Consider the following 22,095-nt stretch of genomic DNA (forward strand, 5'->3'; position numbering starts at 1 on the left):
ATTTTACATGACTATAATGCACAGACGCAGAGCTTGGCAGCAAACACTTTACCCATTGAGCTGTCTCCTGAGTTTCCACGTTTGGATACTTTATTTGCAACTTATATTATCCTTTATAAAACCAACCCTATTAAAACCTTGCTGGAAGGAAAACAATATTGGAATCAAGGGAAAGGGAAATGATGTACTACTGTAATCTGAAAGCCTTTTCAGTAATTGAGGTGAGTTGAGAGGAAACATGGCTGTACTGAGGCCAATGTTGAATATTAGAATCTGGATAGAAAAACACAAACAAAGGGCAGCCTCAGTCATTGTTCTATTGTGGAAATAAACTTTTGAGCAAATGCATTTTAACTTTTGGTTGTGATGGTTATGAAGCCACACCAGTTCAAGTGATAAACAGAAAATTACTTGCTTTCCCTCCATACAAGTACGGTATTCATAGACATTTATGTTTACTTTTGAAGTACCAAGCACCTTAATCTTACTTTGCTGAGCTATATGTCATTACACAGCATGTGAAGTGTTCATCGCAGTCTTGTGACTCGGGTGCTCTGTTTCTGTAAACAAGAACTTCCGCAGCCTCCAGTGAAACAAGGATAGATTTGACCATGACTCCAGTGAAAAGAGCACAGCCTTTCTGTGTGTCCATGTGTAACTAGAAACAACATGCACTCATGTGTAGAGAAATTTTACATGTAGCATTTTGTATTTTGAGCCACATGTTTCATGTGATCTACAGGATTGGCTTTTCAGCTGAATTCTTTAAAGCATATGTGATCTGTTAAACACATTCTGTCTATATTGTCTACTGTATTCTTATAAAGAGATCAATATCCTCTTGTCATTCCTCCTTTGCTTGTACACATAGCAGAAGGAGGGTAGAGGACTCCGAAATGGCAGTTCTGCTTGGATACCCGAGTAACTGGAAAGTGCTAGGCTGAGACCATGTTGCTAGGAGGCTGCTGCTGTTCTCTCTGTACAAATTAGCCACTCCTTCCAGCCGATCAGATAAACAGCCTTGTTGGACTAGCTAGGGATTTTGCTTTCCTAGGATATTTGATCGCTGTGCATAGCCTTTCTACCATCCTGCCTTGTCCTGTACTTTGATATTTCTTCTTTGATAAGAAATTATCATGTAGAATTACAGTAAGGATGATTTCACAAAGGGAGAAAATCCCTCCCATATTTTCCTCATTTGGGTCAGCATTGCCTTAGAACATAATCTTTCCCTCTCAGAATCCATTACCCAGAAGGATTTTTTTCCTTTTCTCTTTTCCTTTTTAAAATCTCTCACCCCAGAAAGGTGTCTGCAATCGAGTCAAAATTATTCCACCAAAGCCTCAGGGCTGCTCCCAGTGTTAAGTGGGTGAGTCATAGACTGGTCCTTGAATCAACTCACTCTCAGGGAAAGAGGCAGATAACATAGGGAAAAGCTTCTGGCAAATATACAGAACAACAACAATAACAACAACAACAACAACAACAACAACAACATATGGATGACACTGTGGTGTTCTGGCTGCAGCTTGCAATGCAGTCTAAGCTGCATCACTTATCCACACAGGTTTCTGCTTGGATCAAAGAAGTTCTGGAAGAAGGACTACATCCCCTGGAAATATGGAACATATAAAGCAAGAAATTCAGCTTTTAAATTTGTTTAATTTTAGTTAGACGCCACCATGTTACATAGAACATTCCCAAGCCATTTAATTGGAGTACAGACTTACTCTTATTTGCAGATAACCAACCACCGATCCAATATAACAGTTGAATTAATTAGAGTTAAGAAGACAAAGTCTCTACCTCTCCAGGGTAGACTATGTTCAAAATATCATGGTTTAAGAGAGCAATTTGTTGGGGTTGGGGATTTAGCTCAGTGGTAGAGTGCTTGCCTAGCAAGCACAAGGCCCTGGGTTCGGTCCCCAGCTCCGAAAGAAAAGAAAAAAAAGAGAGAGCAATCTGTTGATAACTGTATTGTAAATGAAATATTTTATAACTAATTTTTATCTCTTTACAATGGTTTGCACAGGATTCATATTGCAAGAGTCCATACCACTAATCCATCCAATCTACTGGTTTGTCCAAATAGCACATTCTGTTAAGTTCCAGGACCACGGACTTCACTGGACATGAGGGATCTTGGGATCCAGGTCTTGCCTATGAAGCTTTTTGACTGAGCTTGGACTGTTTACTCTTCCCATGCACATTATCCCAAGTCAGAAAGGAATGGCACTACAGACTAAAGCAAAGCCTTCAGAACACAACTCCTTCCCTTCTCGGTCCTCTATGTGAAGATCCACACCCAATGCATCGATGATTATGTCTTTTATATATTAAATAGATATTTAGTTTGTCAGGTTCAAGGACCATGACGGGCTTGCTGTGACCCTGAAATGGAAATCCTCAAAAACGATTTTCAGACCTATATGTTTTTAAGAGTGTATACTGTAAGAATCTAATAGGCTAAAAAGCAATATGGAGTGCTTAGGGATCCCTTTATGTTCTTTCTCAAATCTGCTTATGACAAGAAGCCCATGCACAGCTTATCTATGTGACAACTTGTGACAGCAGGCTAGAAAAGAACATGACATGTTAAGAAGTGGGATAAGCTGATTTCGATCTCGTGGTCCAGGAACACCCCTGGCTTGTGATGAAAAGCCGACAACTGCATCAGGAAGGGTCAGAAAACACAAAGAAGTAGCAAGAGCTATGTGCGAATCTTGGTGTTTTTATTTTCATTCAAAATAGATTCTTCTCTCACATAATACATCCCACCCACAGTTTCCCCTTCCTCCACTCCTCCCACCTCCCTCTACCTCCCCAATAAACCAGGTCCGCTCTCCCTCTGTTTCCACTTCAGAAAAGAGCAGGCCTCCAAGGGGCATCAAACGGGACAAAAAGAGACACACTAAGACAAGGCAAAAGTCATCGTATTCAGGCTGGCCAAAGCAATCCAGGAAAAGGGAAAGGGCCTCAAGAGTAGACAATAGAATCAGAGACACACCTGCTCCCACTGTTAGCCGTCCCACAGGAAAACCAAACTAGCAGTCATAACATACACACAGAGGACCTGCAGGCTGTTTGCCTGCCATTTCAACCTCTGTGAGCCCAATCTCTTAAAAATGAATTCAACTCTGTTCACTCATTTCATGTGTATAAATCCAAGGTTAGTAGAGTCTGTGGAAGAGGGACAGATAAGTCCAAGTGGAAAAGCAGACAGACCTATGCCTTGAGGCATGGCTACTCTGTTTATAGTTAATCAAAACACAGCTTCCTTTGTCTAGAAAGTTTTGATAAGAAAGAGATAAGGCCAACTGATTCGAATGATGTCCTTATGACATGATCGATTTTGTCCATCTGTCACAGGTATATTATGCCATGACTAATAGAGAGATACAGTTCATAGTGTGGTACTCTCAGTAACTCTGGAAGCTTAAATTTAATTCTGAAAGGAATAGAGAGCCACTGAGTATATTTAAACAGAAAAGTGGCATTCATTATGCAAAGTCTGTGACTGTGGTAAAAGCCAGAAATAGGATGTTCTGCACTGGCTCTGGTTACCTTTACAAGTGAAAAATGTAATGTCACCCTGTTCCAATGTCCATTAGGAAGGAAATTATTTTGCTCATGCCTACCAGTTTATAAATGCTATCCCCAACTTTCCTCTTCATGTGTGTGTGTGTTTTCTCTCTCTGTTCTATTCCCAAATGGATAGTTTGTCTGGGCCGGCTCTGTGATGGCTGCATCTTTGGCCTAGAGGAGATTAAAATTGTCTCCTGGCTTGTCTGGCCACAGTGTGAGAGGATGTGCCTTAGTCCTGCTGAGACTTGATGTACCAGTGTGCTTTGTACCCAAGGAGAAAGGGGAGTGGTAATGGGGGGAGGAGGATTGTGGAAAGCGGGTAGGAACGGGGTTGCAATGAGGATGTAAAGTGAATAAATCAATAATGAAAACTTTTGTTTTAAAGAATGAATTTCAATTCTTGTGTTTCTTATAAGGCAGCTTTACGTTTAGAGAGTTATTATCCATCTGTCTCTTTTTCATATTGCTACCTACTTTCCTGGAAGCAAACAAAATACAAGTGGGGAAGAGGTGTGGACTCGCTCTCTGACATACTGCAGCTTCTTTTCTAAATACAGCATTTAGAACTGTGTGGCGCCATCTGGTGGGCAATGAAGTAATCGCTTTTGATGAGTATAGGGCACTTTGCAACCTGATGCTCTCGTAGATCACTGCACAACTAAGGCAATTTGTAAAGGGGCTATTTTACTTTGTTTTGTTATGAAAATATGGTAGTTAAGTTAATCAGTAAGTTTTTAATTGTTCAATGACAATGATATTACTCAGAAAGCTGTATCTTCTTTATAAAAAACAAAACAAAACACAGCACAAAGACAAAGAAAAAAGAATAAAAGAAAAAGCAAACAAAAGCCCCCACAAATTAACCAGTGCATAGGTAATATAGAGACTACGTGGTATTTACTTCCCCTGGGTAAATTTCTAGATAAGAAATTATAATTACAGAAGCCTTTCCTTACGACCAAGTTATAAAATAGCTTTCATTATCTTGATACACAATTCAAATTTGTACACTCATTTTCACCTCAACACATGAATTATTTTATAACACAGATTAATTCTCCTCATTGCAAACAATCAACCACAAGTGATAGTTCAGTTATCTGCTTGCTCTGCTAAGATATTTGTATGGAAAATTTAGGCAAAATGAATAGAAAAGTCTTGAATTCAAGACAAGGCAAGTAATTTTCCTTTCGAAATGGTAGGAAAACATTGTCTACCAACCATTATTGAATGTGTGCACGATGTGACATATGGTGTTATAGATTTTTCTATTTAGTCACGGTGTTCTCAGGTTGTTATAATCTTTTGATGGACTGGTTGGAGTCGCTTGTTGTACAGAGCTCAGTAAGTATTGTAGTGAGTATACTCAAGGAGAGAGAGAAACCTCAGAAGCTATCAACTGTGACCCTGGAATCAGGGAAGGACCTCAGCATTTCTGTATCCTTCTCCTCTCAGATAATCCTACATGATGTGCTTGTTATGGAACTGTAAAGCATGGGCCCAGGAATCCTGCTGAGAAGGAACTATTGAAAGTCATTACGTTGAGACAAAAGAAAATGACACATAAGAACACAGCTAACATCAACATTAAAACACTGAACTGCAGCATTAAATAGTGTCTACTGTTCCACATTCAGACAAGTGCTATGATTTACAGTTGGGTTTTTTTTTAATAAACGCTTTCATTATCTACCTGAGGGAGATATTAGAGGACACTTCAGAAATAATATGGGTTTTGAAAAGAAACTGTAGGCGTTAAAATCAAGGAAAATAGGAATAAATACAAAACTGTTGCAAGCTCATCTTTAAATTTGCTGGACTCCGGTTAGAAGACCCTAGTTCTTCTCAGCTCAGTAAAGAAATGCACATACTGAAAATTTGTCCTCTTACTCTTTTTGTAGGATGGAATTTTCCTCTACAAACGAATGAAGGCTCTGGTACAAGAGTGGAACAAAAGAGCTCGCTTTTCTAAAGAATCGCTTACTTAGCAAAGTCTTTTGATAGTTTAGACATCTGGGCAGCTGTGTTTAATCCGTACATAGTTTACTCTGTACTTACATTCAAATTTTCTCCGAAAATTCCAAATGTAACACACACACACACACACACACACTCTCTCTCTCTCTCTCTCTCTCTCTCTCTCTCTCTCTCTCACACACACACACACACACACACACACACACACACACACACAATTTCATGTTTTAAAAATTAAATTCTGTAAAGAATCAGTGGATTCAAACATGCTAGCCGGAATCTGGGCCTAACTTCTGGAAATGCATCAAGGGCTCCTGCATTAACATACTGCCCACGTGCTAACCAGGCTACTAAACACTGACTGAGACTTGCTTCAAAGGAGAGTAGAGTTGATGATGTACCTCAGAGAAGCTTAAGTTAGAATGATCTGTATTCACTGACATTCTAGTGTAATGTGATTTTTTTAAAACCTCTCAGTTTATATTTTTATTGTTCATGCTCGTATATGATGTGTACATGTATGTATGGTGTGTGTGTGTGTGTGTGCATGTCTCTGTGTGGGGTATGCTTTCAAAGTTTAGAAGGAAAGTTTCAGAAATTAGTTCTTTAGTTCCCTTCTACCATGAGTTCTGGGAATGAAATCGGGTCCTGATGCTTACAAGACGAGCATTTTTATACCTCAGAACTGTCTTGCTGACCCATATATGATGTAATTAAAAAACATACATGAAAAGAAAACCCCACAAAAGTTCCAAAGTATGGACCCAAGCAATCATAGCTGAAAATATACTCTTGAAGACCCATTGTGTTTAGTCAAGTAACATCTCTTATGTTTAGCAAGAGCACAGTGAGCTCAGTATGGTGTTCAACATCATATAAACTTGTATAACCTGATTTTCTCTTGTACAGGTGTGTCACAGGCTACCATGAAGCCCATCATGTGATGTAATAGCTTTTGCTTTAACAAAAATAATATTGAGGGTTTGGAGAGATAGCTTAGTGGTTAAGACCCAGGTTCAATTCCCAGCCCCAACATGGCAGCTCACAAATGTCTGTAGCCCCAGTTCCAGGGCATCTGGCACACTCACACATATACATTCAAGCAGAAAGAACACCAATGTAGACAGAATAACAATAAACAGTTTAGAAAAATAATATTTGAGATAGATGCACCATTTCATGTAGGTATGTTTAGACCTATGTGTTAATCAGACATTAAATTATTGTTAACATGTAAGACATAGTAGAAAAGCAACTTACTGGAAGAATTTGTTGAAGAAGAATGGTAGCATTCGTCTATTCTATTCCATTGCTAAGAAGATTCAAGGACCTCCTCTATAGAAGTTCTCAGTTGTAAATAAATGGTAGTGCTATATATCACAATTCTTCTCTTATTGGATCTACAAATGGAGTACCGGAAGCAACTGCTGACCATGAAGAGGTGACTAGACTTGATGGCCCTGCTTTAGAAGCAACCGTCTTAGTAAACTGTCATAAACCGAGTGTAATCAAGCAGCAGACACAGCTGCCAGAAATCTATAGAGAATGTCAGCCCCCAAAAAATGGACAAGAAGTATCTAAATGGTAAAGTCTTCATGTAAAAAATTTGGTGCAGAATCATTCCCAAACATGTTGTAAATTAATGAGTGAATGAAAGTAGAGAAGAAAATCTGGGCAGTTCAGTATGTTTATTGCAGCAGTACTGTGTTATAGCCTAGCTGGGCTCAGTAGAGTAGCAGAATTGTACAAGAAGTAAGAGTGATTCTTATAGGGAGAGATGGCATGCATCACACAGGAGGTAGCATGTTCAGCTGTGTTTTAAGGTGAACTAAAGAACAAGCTTGCTAAGAATGCTGCTGTGTATATATGTATGGTACCTTGCTTGGACAAACATGTGTGTGTGCATGTGTGTGTTGCCATACTTTTTCAGGTGGAGGCCAGAGATGGACATTGAATATATTCCTTGATTATTTTTCATCCTTGTCCCTTGAAACAAGGGGTCTCATGGATTCTAGACGTCAAAACTTTGCAAGACTGGTTGGTCAATGAGCTCCGCAGACCGGTCTGTTTCTGGTCTACCATGCTCCTGTTCTGGGTTTACAAATACTTTGTGTTACAATGACTGACTTTTATGTGCATACTGAGGATCTGAACTCTGGTGATCCACTTGAAGAGTAGCACTTTACTGACTGATCCAGCTTCCCACTCCTGGATAGTTTTATTTTAATCCAGTTGCTAAATACTGTGATGATTCTCTTAAAATAACCCACTCAACTACATGTTTACTTATATCCTTGATAGTGTTTGTATATGACTCTTATTGTATGTAAGAACCCTACTAACTTAAAGACAATATGTATTTCTCCTCAACCCATGTACAAATGATATTTTAAATAACTATGAGCATCTTTGTGTTTGGATTATAAAAATGTTACATTACCTAAATTCATCCATGCTAGGCAACACTGTTAATTATTCTTATTTTGCATTTCTTTGTGATACTTCCTGATATTTCCTGATAGTTCATCTATGGTTATGCTCTGTAACTCATACGTAAAGCATATTTATGACCATGCAATTTTATTAATCGGGTTTACATCTTGAATTGCCTATCCTCCTGTTCGTCCCAGATTTCAATTAAAATAACAATGAAACAGGAAGACAACTTAGGGCTCCTCATCCTTATTGCTTTCTCCTGCAAGAGTCGGTTTAAAAAAATTGTTTCCAGTCTAATAACCAAGTTCCCAAGGCTGTGCTGCAACATTAGAAGTAGGCCACTTATTAATTTTTTTTCAGCACATGTCACCTATGCTGTACAAGCCAACGGTGGCTACTTCAAGGATCTAGTTTAATGCAACCCAGCCCTTGATGTTCACTCATGCCAACTGGAGGACATGTCAGAAAACAAACACTAGTCCTACTCTGGGCTAATTAAATAAAGTTCTCTATATGGGGTCATTTGTATCTTTCAAGGAGGCTTTTAATATGAAACACAATTGTGAAGAACAGGAGTAATTGGTTGTAACAAACTTCGTTAATACACTGAATCCTTTTTAATATGAGCAATGAATTAATTTTTAAGGAAGCAGTGTTCTATTTATCTGTGTCAACATTTCCCCATTAGTTATTCTTAAAGGGAAGCATCTATTAATGTGCCTATACATGTTACCATGAAGATGGTAAATGGGAAAACAAGAGAGTACTGTTAATTGTCTTGTAGCTTACATCAAGTTTGAATAATTTCCTGCTAGGAAAACACCCTAGAGTAATTGTGTAAGACTATTTATAACAATTCCATTTACTTTATATATTCCCTACTACTATGAAAGGTTAAACACACACACACACACACACACACACACACACACACATGCACACACACACAACCAACCAAATAGGAGATAAAAAACATTCCTGAATAAAAAAAGAAACTGCTAGAAGAACCACTATTTCTGATTTCTTGTACTACAGAGCTATCATAATTACAAGAGATGATACTGATACAAAAGCAGACATGCCAATCAATATAATTGAATTGAAGATCTACATATGAATCCACATTCCTATGGACACCTGAGCTTTGATAAATAAGTCCAAAATACATACAGGGAAAAAGACAGCATCTTAATGAATGACATTGGTCAAACTGAAGGGCTGCATGACTGAAGTTCCTAATATATCCATCATTATCACCCTACAAAAACTGAAATCCAAATGGATCAAAGGCCAACACATTAAACCAGATGAATTGAACACAATAGAAGAGAAAGTGGGAGTAGCCTTCAATTCATTGGTGCAGGGAAAGACTGTTGGAAAGGTCCTCTGTGGATATGATACAGCTTCTAGAAGTGTTTTTATAAGATTCTTTAGTGTTCGAACAAATGGGTCTCTGTTTCTTGTGCCTTCTCTTGGGCTCTTTTTATTCTGCTTGTTTGTTTTGTCCAATTCTGATGTGTTGGTTTTTGTCTTATTTATTTTATTTTATTTTAATTGATTTTATTATTATCCCATATTAGCCTGTTTGTTTTCTGATGAGGGACAACACAGGGGATGATGGAAGGGGAGGTGTGGAAGAGCTGGGAGGGAAGAGAAATCAGGATACATCGTGTGAGAAAGATATGTTTTCAATCAATGGAAGGAAAAAAGAACTGACTTAAACAACAGAAGCTTATATCTGATGTAACATAAAATGAAGAGGAGGGAATATAAATAGAATCAATGTCGTGCTCCTGGACCGGCTTCTCTGCATCATTCTGATGTATCATCCACAGATATGTGCATGAAAGTATCAGAAGGCATGGGAAAGCATTCCATGGAAAAAGAGGGCTGGGGTTCCTTACACATGCTGTTGCATAACAGAAGGGACTGTCCAGACAAGTTCTCTATTTCCCTCTCTCAAATCAGACTGAGCACACAGGGAAGGCATCTCCTGGTGTTCAGTATTAAAGTAAGAAAGTGATACCTGTTTTCAATTAATTAACATAATTGAAATAGTGTTCAACATGCAGTGGTTATCTTTCTATAAAATAGTCTTTACTAGCCAAACTAGGTAAGTTAAGAAAATTATTTTTTCAAAGTTAAAGTAAAACATGGGGAGTTCAAGCTGAAGCCATTCGCTTGATGTGTCTTCCATCTATGTATGTCAGTGACTCTTCCAAGTCTACATGCATCAAGTGTCATAGTGCTAGGGGCTAAGCTTAAGCAAAGCCAAGGACCCTTTTGGCTATAACTCTTCCTAAACACATTTTAGTTGTTCACCTGTCTCTCCTCTTACGGGTCCCTCTAGAAGCATGTTTATTCTAAATCAAACAGTCCAGAAAAGAGTTCATACTGTCCTAACACTGCACAATCAGTTAATGTGTTTGATGATGAAGACTCGCCCATCCTTATTCAGTTAATTCTCTCGCACTTGGCCACAGGCCCTTGAGTCCATCTGCTTTAATGCCTTTATATTACAAGAGTGAGTGTACACTGCTTCACTCTCCCACTCATTTTACTTAATTTGAAAACGCTACAGTCATCAGGAAGGCATATTCTCAGAATGTTCTTGTGTCAGGCCAACATATCAAATTGCCCTCTTCCTCTGAAAAGTGAATACTACTATTATCTCCTGTCAGTCTTTCAAGTGCTGTGTATTTTTCTGTACTGTGCTGGATTCAGGAAACCTACAGAGCTCATAGCTTTCTAATTAATATTATCAGCATAGTCAATGGTTTTTGTTATTTTAATGAAGCACATTTTCTTATAGTGATCAAATAAAAACATACCATTGACTTTATACTTCATTTGACAAAGATTCTATGAATCCAGGTTCTTGTTTCCAGGTTCTTGTTCTATTCATTACTTCCTTTTCAGTGTCAGCTGCTTTACCTTTATCTGAAATGCAAGCTCTTCATCCGTGATGTACAATTAAAAGAAAATGTGCAATGGCCCATACTCCTCAGAAAAGAAGATTGTTGTTAAAAAAAATAGTCTAATGATGTGACTATGTAAACAAGACTTTTAATGTATTCTGACTGTCTGTTGAGTCCACAGTTGACGCTTGTTTGCAATGCCATCTTGGTATTTCTAACTTTCGTTCTATAATCTATGCACACCAAATGAGAGCAACAAATACTCTCTTCATCTCTGTAGGATAATGGAACCCATGTCACCTACTGTTTAAATAGGCATGCCGTAGTGATCTTCCATTTTTCTCATAATACAAAAATTTTACATATAATAGAACATTATATTGTGTATAGATAATAAACATAATACATACATACACACACACACATATATATATACATATATATCTGCATCACCTGATATAAACTTGTTTCTGATCCAGACAAAAACATAGAGGATTTATTTTACAGAAATGACCAAATATTATGGTGACACGGGTTCATTTTACTCAATTGACTTTATTTGTGATGAACACAATGGCTCTACTGTTAACATTCCAGTTTGCCTAAATTAACTAATTAATACGTCCTAAGCTGTGAACTCGGATGAGTTTCTTTTAATTTATGATGGTCTTGCCTTTATTATCACAGGATATTCTCTACATGCGTTTCATATTTAAGCACAATATTAGATTTAGTTGCTGACCAAGAAAATGAAGTGCTACTCCTCAAAGACAAGGACATTGTTCTCTGTCAGATGCTTTGAAGTTGTGTTTCATAAAGTAGTCCCAGAAGCATTCAACAGAAAAGAAGCTAAAGAAATAAAATATGAAGTAAATTTTTAATTGGGCAAAAATTGAGCATTTTTAGAAACCTGAAACACTTCTTTGTTTAAAGCATTTTGATGCACATTTTGGCATTCTAAGTTGATGCAAGAGGATAGGTGTGGAAAAGTTAATATTCTCATAAGCAACACATATAAATCATTAGTTCAGGAATTATATATTATTATACACACACACAAAAAAACTTCAGTTCTGTTTAATGATAGAAAAACGGAGGGTGGAGGGTAGGCTACTTGGGGAAGTGAGTGGGGAAAGAGTAGCAGACTAGAGATGATCAATGTACATCACATAAGTGTATAGAATATTCAAAGAACAAATATATTGCTTATAAAGATATTACTGTCTAGATTATACTGCTCATTGTATTTTCTTCTTAAGAGATTGTTTTACAAGTAAAGGCAGCACCTACAGATTTTGGTTTTTTTTCCTTCTTTCAAGAATTGTTTTCCCTCTTTTTTTTTTTTAATTTTGTTTTATTTACAGTCCAGTTGTTATCCCCCTCACAGTCTGACCTCTGACTGTTCCTCATGCCATACCTCCTGTCCCCCATTTCTCCCCATCTCTCCCCTGTCTCCATGAAGATGTCACCACATCCCCATACCCACCCCACCCCATCCAACCAGACCTGCACACTCCCTGGGGTCTCAAGTCTTAGGAGGTCAGATACATCTTTCACTGAGGCCAGTCCTCTGCTGTATATGTGTCCAGGGCTCTTATCAGCTGGTGTCGGTAGTTGGCTCAGTGTCTGAGGGATCCCAGGGCATCCAGGTTAGCTGAGACTGCTGGTCTTCCTATGGGGTCACCGTCCTCCTCAGCTTCTTCCAGCCTTTCCCTAATTCAACCACAGGGGTCCCAGGTTTCTATCCACTGGTTGGGCATAAGTATCTGCATCTGAAACTTTCAGCTGTGTGTTGCGCTCCTCAGAGGGCAGCCATGCTAGGCTCCTGTCTGTAAGTACGCCATAGCATTAGTCATAGTGTCAGGTGTTGGAGACTTCCCTTGAGATGGATCCCAATTTGAGCATGTCACTGGGCCTCCTTTTCCTCGGGCTCTTCTCTATTTCCATCCCTGCAGTTCTTTTGGACAGAAACAATTCTATCAGAGTTTTGAACTGTAGTTCATTCTGGAGGTAGTCAAGTTGACAACCAGGAATAGCCACCACGTATATATTGTGCCTAAACAAATGTTTCTATGTGGGTCTACATCTCATGGGTATCCTTAAACCAAGTCAAATTTCTTTATACTTAATTTCAGTGATTTTATTGAAAATTGTAGTGACTATAAAAGTCTTCTTACTCCAATTCATCAATAAAATTTAGAGAATACTTAAGTTTCTGAAAATTATGTAATTCTAAAAATAAAATTCTTAATATCTACATTCAATTTCTAGGTTAAAATTATTTTCTTTGCCTCTCGCTGATTATAGTTCTCTTCTAGTTAATAATCCATGGACATATTCATTAGTCTTAACTATATATATATATATATGTATATATATATATAAAGATTATAGCTGTATTTATATTAACATGTCAAGACCAAAAAGATTCTTAGATTTGTATATGAAATGTACAATTATTGCAGTTGGTCATTTTGCACAGTCAATGATACCACAAGCTAAACTGAAGAATAAATGTATCTTTATCATTCAACAAGTCAATTAAATTTATAATTTTTTGGCAAGAAATACAAACATAATAAAAAATAGGAGAACTAAAAAGATGGCTAAGCAATTAAGAGTATTGGCTGATCTTCTAGAAAAACTGGGTTCAATTCCCAGCTCTAACATGGTGGCCAACAACCATCTGTAACTCCACATCCAGAGGATTCTGGCCTCTGAGGGTACCAACCTTACATGGATTGCAGATATACACATGACAGCAAAACACACATGCACATAAACTAATAAAATCATTTAAATTCATTTAAAAGACATGAGAATTTAAAAGACATGAAAATTAACATTTTTTACTACTCAAATATTTTAATTCTGCTGGATTTATTTGTGTCTGTTGACCTTTTTTTATCTAAAATAGTATGATTCACAAGATCAAAGCATGAATCCTTCTTATTTTTTCTCCACTTATATAGACCCACCAGATTTAATACTGCAGCTATAACATTAATATTAACCTAGGAAGTATGAATATCTCCAGATGCCTGTGAGGTATCTGCTCAACTTCGCGCCCTCTGTTATCCATTCCATCTCGTGTCATCACATTGAATCTCCACTAAACTAGTCAATGGACATGTTCTCATCTTTAAAAACTTGCACAGAACTCCTGTAATATTGTTGATTCCATCACAATCCTGCAGGAACACAAAATTCTATTAGAGTGTTCAGAACAACTTGTTCTTGCATCCTACTTGACTTTATCTATTGTCAGTGTTTCTTTAGGAAATGTGTGCTTAGCTCAACTATTTTTTTTTCTATTGCTAAGTTCACAAGACATTCCCTTTACCTGGAACATTATTTCTTGAGCAATTTTCACTAAATCATTATATTTTTTCCTTATAGATCATCTATCCTAGTGGAATCTATAGGACTTGATTTGACTTGATTTCTCTCTCCTGGTTATCTATAATATTTGCTTTCATTCATTAATCATCTCTACATGCAAGTTTCAAATTTCCACATTTTCTTAGTTGCTTATATCTACCTCTCTGGAATGGAGACACGATGAGAAGATAAAGGTCACCTGATTAATGGCTGTTCTTTGTCCAATATTGGTGCCTCTGTGGACAAAAGAAATGGAAATTTGAAGGGAAGACTAGGCAAAAAAAATTAGAGGGAATACTTAGGTTATAGCATGTATATAGACTCCGTTAAGCAACCCATTAAAACAATAAGTGAAAATAATTTTCTATAGCTAAAATTAATAAAGGCTGAAATTTCTACAACATAGGTATGAAAAATGAACATATACAAGGATATATATCTTAGCAATTTTGAAAAATGGTTTTAGTACATGGGATGCACTGGATAGAATCCTGCTGAAGGATTAATTTTCACCTTGGATGTCCTGACCCCTCTCCTTTGCAATTTTCTAATGTATGTTGAGCCATCATTTTCCTTGGTCAATACATCACTGTTTGGTGTCACTTTCGGACTGTACGGAATCTTACTGTGAGGCCAAGGGCCGGCTCAAAGCGAAGTTGCTTGAAGTGTAATGTTTGCTATGGCTGCTTACCCTGGGCGGGGGTTGGGGGGAGCCTGCTTAGATGTCGGTCTGCCTGCAGATCATTCTGTTTCTGCTGCATCTGGCAGGGATCTTAATTGAAATATTTTCTCATGTTAAATTTTCCAAACTTCCCATGGAAAAGAAAAAGAACACCAGAATCTATATTTAGCTTCCAAATATGATTTTGTACTAGTATCCAAAAGTTACAGCAAATTAGTCTTCGTTGAAATTTCACTGTGCTCATAAAACAAAATTACTAGCTAGTTAGTCCAGGAGTAACTGAACTTTAATTAAAGAAGACATACGTCACAGCAATTGCAAAGGCAAAATGTTTCAATACCTCCCATAAGCAGTTTTGAAAGGGATTTGAGAGGAAGGCTAAGAAACAGTCTACCAGTCCCAGGCAGAGATGAATGGTATCATTGGCTTGATAGCTTTCCTAAAGACATACTTTAAAAAGTGAGACATTTTCATCAGTATGACTCTTTTAAATCCCCCAAAAGAATATGTAAAATATGTAAAGCACAGATAAAACAGAAACATATTTCCAGTGCAAATCAAAGGTACGGGTGCACTCCATTACACTTGGTGCTGGGCTCAGAGGCATTTACTTTACCACTCTTTGTGTCTCATAAGTATTTGCTTACACGCATGCAGTATTTGTCCTTTGCCTAGTGTTTATATTATTTCATAACAAAAAGAAAGAGAGGAAACAATGCTCATTGCATAAGTGGAACCATAAATTCAATATCTTGTCTATGGAAAAAATAGGAAATAAATATAAATAGTGACAGCATTTCAATGGCAAGGATGCCAGCAATGATCATTTACTCTTGTATGCTTTTCCCAGTTTTGAATTTCCTATAATACTTAGCATACATCTTTAATTTATGATATTAAAACATTAAATCATTTAGCTGTCAACTTTCACCAACCTATGCAGATCTGTCTCGGAGACCTGGGATCTGAGGACCTAAGAGAATGGGGCAGATTACAATCTGAAGCTGCAGACAACTTTAAGTGTAAGTACTTAAATACTTAAATGTAACAAAGAAAGAAACGATCCAAGGAAGGTTGTTTGAATTCAGAAAAGCATGTAAATAAAAGCCAGTAAGTACTTCCTAAATCTTAACGGAGAAGTCCTTTCCCAGATCTTTCTCAGGACAGAACAATTTAAGGACAATCTCCTGGTACCTACTAAAGATCATATCTGGGAAAGCATAAAAGAAAGGCAGAAAGTCATATCCAGATTCAGAATACACTGACTAGATTGGGCTCTGTAGCTCTTTACTGACATCCAGCAAGAGTAAACATGTCTTATAAATTGAGTGTAAATGTTTATCACAGGAATCATGAAATCGAGTCCAAGAACAATCCAGGGAACAAAATGCACTAAAGACAAAAAGCCCTTTGCCTTCTATCCTGAAGCTTCTCTCACAGTTCTCCAAGGCATTGTTCACCATGGATCATTCTTTTGACCACATGATAACTCACAACAAAGGTGAAAATGCTATTTATACACAGCAATCTTTACATACTTGTTCATGTTGATATTATTCAAAACAGCTGAAAACCTGTAAGGACCTTATATCCTCTTCAAGAAGGAGAGAGTTAAGCAAGGTATAAACTCTAATAACAAGATAAAACTCTTGAGTAAAAGCAAACCAACTATTGGCTGTAGTGTAGCTCAGTAGTAAGGGGTTTTCACGGTATCAATTTCTCAAATTGATACCAATTATGGCTAGCAATAAATAAATAAATAAATAAATAAATAAATGATTTATTAATGGTTTGGTAAGATGACTATATTTCTTTAACCAGCCAATATCAGAAATAGAAGTGTAAGAATAGACAGCATACACAGTTGCTTGAATGGGGCTGAAAGCCATTACAGTAGGTGAAGTTGCTCTGAGGTTCTATGGTGGTCTCATGGCTCTGTGTCTTGTCTGTGCTAATAGTTACACAAATTCACACTTGACAAGTGACATAGACATTTACATACACATTGCACTATTGATAATTTCTTGAGCTTATTTACAATAATATGATTATATAAAATTTAAACATTGCAGAAAATCAGATAAAGGGCACAGGAGATCCTTATGAGTTATCATTGCAATGCCCCCATGCTTTTAATTGATTACTGGTAGGGACGGAGAGCCTCTTCTTTAGCAGTGCAGTTATTGACTTCTTTAAAAGGGGAACAAGAATACCCTTGGCAGGAGATAGGGAGGCAAAGATTAAAACAGAGACAGAAGGAACACCCATTCAGAGCCTGCCCCACATGTGGCCCATACATATACAGCCACCCAATTAGACAAGATGGATGAAGCAAAGAAGTGCAGGCCAACAGGAACGGATGTAGATCTCTCCTGAGAGACATAGCCAGAATATAGCAAACACAGAGGCGAATGCCAGCAGCAAACCACTGAACTGAGAACGGGACCCCTGTTGAAGGAATCAGAGAAAGGACTGGAAGAGCTTGAAGGGGCTCGAGATCCCATATGAACAACAATGCCAACCAACCAGAGCTTCCTGGGACTAAGCCACTACCTAAAGACTATACATGGACTGACCCTGGGCTCCAACCTCATAGGTAGCAATGAATATCCTAGTAAGAGCACCAGTGGAAGGGGAAGCCCTGGGTCCTGCTAAGACTGAACCCCCAATGAACGTGATTGTTGGAGGGAGGGCGGCAATGGGGGGACGATGGGGAGGGGAACACCAAAAGAGAAGGGGAGGGAGAGGGGTTGGGGGATGTTGGCCCGGAAACCGGGAAAGGGAATAACATTCAAAATGTAAATAAGAAATACTCAAGTTAATTAAAAGAAAAGAAAGAAAAGTATACATCGGACTGGAGAGGTGGCTCAGTCATTAAGAGCACTGCCTGCTCTTCCAGAGGTCCTGAGTTCAAATCCCGGCAGCCACATGATAGCTCACAACCACCTGTAATGGTTGCCCTCTTCTCATGTGTCTGAAGACAGCTACAGCGTACTTAAATATAATAAACAAATAAATCTTTAAAAAGAAAAAAAAAGAGAGCAGTTATTGGTAAGTTCCTCATAACCCAGAGAATGAACTCATGTCCATGGGAATGTTGCAGCAATAATTAGAGTCCATGAGTTAAAAACAATAAAAAAATTATAGAAGGAGGACATAAAAGTGAGAAGAAAAAGTGACAGGAAACAAAAGTCATTACAGCGAACTGAAGGGCAATATGATCGGGATACATGGTGTATATATATAAAAGTTTCAAGGAATAAGTTATAACAAGAGATAAATAGCATGAAGATATAATGTTTTACTTCTTTTCGTCCCTCTCTGGTTAATTAATACAAGTGAAATTGAGATAATTTGAAGTCTTCAAAATGGACAACCAGGCATAGTGGCCCATCACTTTAATTTCAGAACTTGGGAGGCAGAGGCAGGTATATCTCTACAAGTTTCCAGCAAACATGATTACAGCATGGTTCCTTGAAAAAAATATATAGATAGAGAGACAGATAGATAAATAGATATAGATAACGATATAGGTAATTTATCTCCATGGCAGATGAAAAGGAACACTGTTTTTGTTTCCCCTAGAGTGTGAACAAATGTTAGCCTTTATCATGGTGCAAAATTTTAATGTAATGATACCATGGGCAATTTTATAACAATTTTATTTATTTTGTGCTTGTATATGTCTGTGAAGACTCACTCAAGACATTATATGTGGCTTGTCCAATAAACACACACACACACACACACACACACACACACACACACACACACATATATATATATATATATTAGAATGTATCATATTTCTTCCTGCAGTGAACAGAAATTAACACAAACATTCTCAGCTAGTCATGCTTGACAGAAAATAAAACATTTCTACCACAGTCCTCCCTCTTAGGTTCAGAGACTTTCATTGAAGAGGATGCAGAAGATAAGAGTCTGAGGTTGTAAGCACAAGTGAGATGCAGTTTTCTGGACATTTCAGAGCTCCTGAGTTCAGGAACTCACAACAGCCATGGCTGGCTGCGCAAGATCTATTTATTCAGTATGCCAGTCTTAAGAGAAAGCATCACAACCCCCAACCTACCCGAAGAATCTATTCACAGGTAATGTATGCTGGAGAAAAAACATCAGTTTTCTTTAAGTGCGGGACCACTTGTAGGTCAACAACACTACAGTAGATGTTATTGTATCCAGGAATACATATGCACAGCCCAAATTGAACTCAGTGGGTTATTGAAAAAAAGGGGCGGGGGAGGAAATTGGGTAAGTGATGGATCTGGGAGGAGTTAGCGGAAGGAGTGGAGGTAAATCCAGTCAAAATACATTATATGAATGCATGAATTCTCAAATAATGAATAAAATAACATACTTTTAAAATTATTATCAGGGACATTAACATGACTCAGTGGATTAAGATTTCTTTTACTACGCTAATGGCCTGAGTTTGATCCAAAGAGCCCACATGGTAGATGGAAAGAACTTACACACGTTCTTCTCTGACCTATGCACATATCCTGTCTTAAATGAGTGTGATCTATGACATCTGTAACATTTTGAGTGAGTGTTCATAGACACATGCATGCACAAAATAAAAAAAATTGTTATAAAATTGATCATGATATCATTCCATTGAAATCTTGCACCATGATAAAGATTAACATTTGTTCACATCCTGGGGGAAACAAAAGCAATGTGGCTTCTTATCTGGCATGGAGCTAAATACAACAGTTACAATGAGGAATAGCGCAGCTTTTGTTCCTAGACTCAGAAAGCCTTAGTACACTGGGAAGTAGATCATAAACAGCAGTGCTGAAATTAAATACATAACTGAACACATTTGTACCATCCATAAAAAAATGTAACTGACATAATAAGAAAGAGTAGATTGTTAATTTTCAGAAGGCGGCTAGGGAAGGCCTCCCAAGGTAGGTGATATTTAAGCTGAGGTTTGAAGAAGTCAGTTATACTTTAATTAAGGAATTTTCCAGAATACTGAAGATAATTCTGATTTTGTAGACTATGGCTTTGCAACAGGCAGAAGCAAATGCGTATTTGGCATACATTCCTGAAGAGTACTGCTCTGGTTCCCAGACTGAGAGCCATTGCTGGCACATAGAACATGATTATTAATTCTATTTGTAAGCTCATCATGACCAAGTCATTTGCAGCCAGGTAAATGTTAATAATTTTTATATTAAAGAATTAAAACTTCAAACAGAACATATACTTTACTCTCAAAATTGAAATATAATATATAATACAAATACCACGTGTGTTTTTTAACTTGTGTTTATATAAGCTATTTAACCCTTTATCAATTTTTATCTATATTACTTTTCACTTTTATTGTTATTATTTAACAAAATTCCACTATATTACTTTTTTGTTTTTTGCTTCAAATAGATCTCACAAAGAAAAATAAATGCTAGCCATAAGGTAGCATTTACATGAATTTCAGTGATGTTATCTAAAACCTAAAATAATATTAATAATATATGCAAAAATGAGTTGTCTACTCTGAGTGCTGAGAAAAAAGTGAGAACGCAGGCCTGCTCATTCTTGCTTGAGCCTGCAGATTTCACAAAGTTGCAGCCATTTGGAGTCATCCACTCTTGGAACTGGAATCAAGCATTACAATTTACCGCTGAGGCTCAAAAACACTGCTTACTCAGCTCTGACTTAAAGTGGTAAGGCTCTTAGACTTAACTCGAACATAACTATTTTAAAATAATGGGTCCTTGTTCTTTCTACTTCTAGGGGACATTTTTCTTGACGAAATAATATAAACCTACTATACAACTGTGTTCACCATGTGAAAAACAGAGGTAATTCAAAATCAATAAACATGAAGCAAATCATGAGTCTAGAGTAACTGTCTTATCATTATTCATAACTAAAATATAAGTATCACAGTGTCTTAGGGTTTGAAGAGTCACTTATTTTGAGATTTTGTTTGTAATATACTTCATTTTCTATATAAATACCACCTCTACTCCTCTTCTAACCCATGATAAACCATACCAGAAGGCATAAAACATAGAGCAGTAAGATGTGGGAGTAAGGAGGTAGAGGTGGATTTGAGAGAAGTTAAGGGGAGGAATTGAGGGTGAATATGATCATAATGTATGAAATTTATCAAAGAATTAATAAAATATTTCTTTAAAAAATGTTAGTGCTCTAAAGACCCCAGAGTATGAAGGCCTCCCAGAAGCTCTGCTAGCCTCAGGGCAACTGACCTTACAGTGTGAAGTCCTCCCAGCAGTCTGTCTGTTCCCCTGTAGTCCACACGGTCTGAAGATCTGCTGCAAGCAGTTCAACAAATCAGCAGCTTTTCTGTTCCTTTGAAGACCCACAGCCTGAAGACCTTATAAGATGTCTGTTACAGCTAGAGCCACAGGCCTCCCAGGAAACCAGCAGCAACCCAGGAACACTGGAGGCAGGCTCCAGGGAGATACACCCAGACCATCTAACACCAGAGACAACCTGATGTCCAGAGGCAAGCACAAGACCATAAGCAACAGAAGCAAATATACTTTAGCATAATCAGAACCCACTTCTCCCACCACAGCAAGCCCGGGATACACCAACACACCAACAGAAAATCAGGAACTGACCTAAAATCTTATCTCATGAAGATAATAGACTCCTTTAAGGAGAATATAAAGAACTCACTGAAAGAAATGCAGGAGAACATGGGTAAATAGGTAGAAACTTTTAAAAAGGAAACAAACAAATCCTTTAATGACAGGAATATACAATCAATCAGGTAAAGGAATTGAACAAAGCAGTCCAAAACGTAAACCTAGAAATAGGTTTATAGTGTTTATAAAGAAAACACAAACAGAGGCAAACCTGGAAATGGAAAACCTAGGAAAGAGGTCAGGAATTACAGATGTAGCATCACCAACAGAATACAAGAGATAGAAGAGAGAATCTTAGATGTAGAAGATACCTAAGAGGAGATCAACACAACTATCCAAGAAAATTCAAAACAAAAAAATACTCTTAACTCAAAACATCCAAGAAATCCAGGACACAATGAAAAGACCAAATCTAAGAATAATAGAAATAGAAGAGAGCAAAGATACCCAACTCAAAGGACCTGAAAAC

At 37.5% G+C, this 22,095-nt stretch overlaps 1 long non-coding RNA gene across 2 annotated transcripts; it reads right to left on the reverse strand.

The window, feature by feature from the left end:
• Nucleotides 1-11,451: 11,451 nt before the first annotated feature.
• LOC134486715 (uncharacterized) lies at nt 11,452-21,430 on the reverse strand. 2 transcript variants are annotated; one of them, XR_010066069.1, is made up of 4 exons: nt 21,222-21,430; nt 14,497-14,533; nt 13,931-14,107; nt 11,452-11,765 (listed from the first exon to the last, which is right to left on the reverse strand). It is a non-coding gene; the product is annotated as an uncharacterized LOC134486715 (long non-coding RNA). The 2 variants fall into 2 exon arrangements; XR_010066070.1 differs by lacking the exon at nt 11,452-11,765 and having other exon boundaries at nt 13,762-14,107.
• Nucleotides 21,431-22,095: the final 665 nt, after the last annotated feature.

Source organism: Rattus norvegicus, chromosome 4 (assembly GCF_036323735.1).
Source record: "Rattus norvegicus strain BN/NHsdMcwi chromosome 4, GRCr8, whole genome shotgun sequence".
Classification (NCBI taxonomy): Eukaryota; Metazoa; Chordata; class Mammalia; order Rodentia; family Muridae; genus Rattus; species Rattus norvegicus.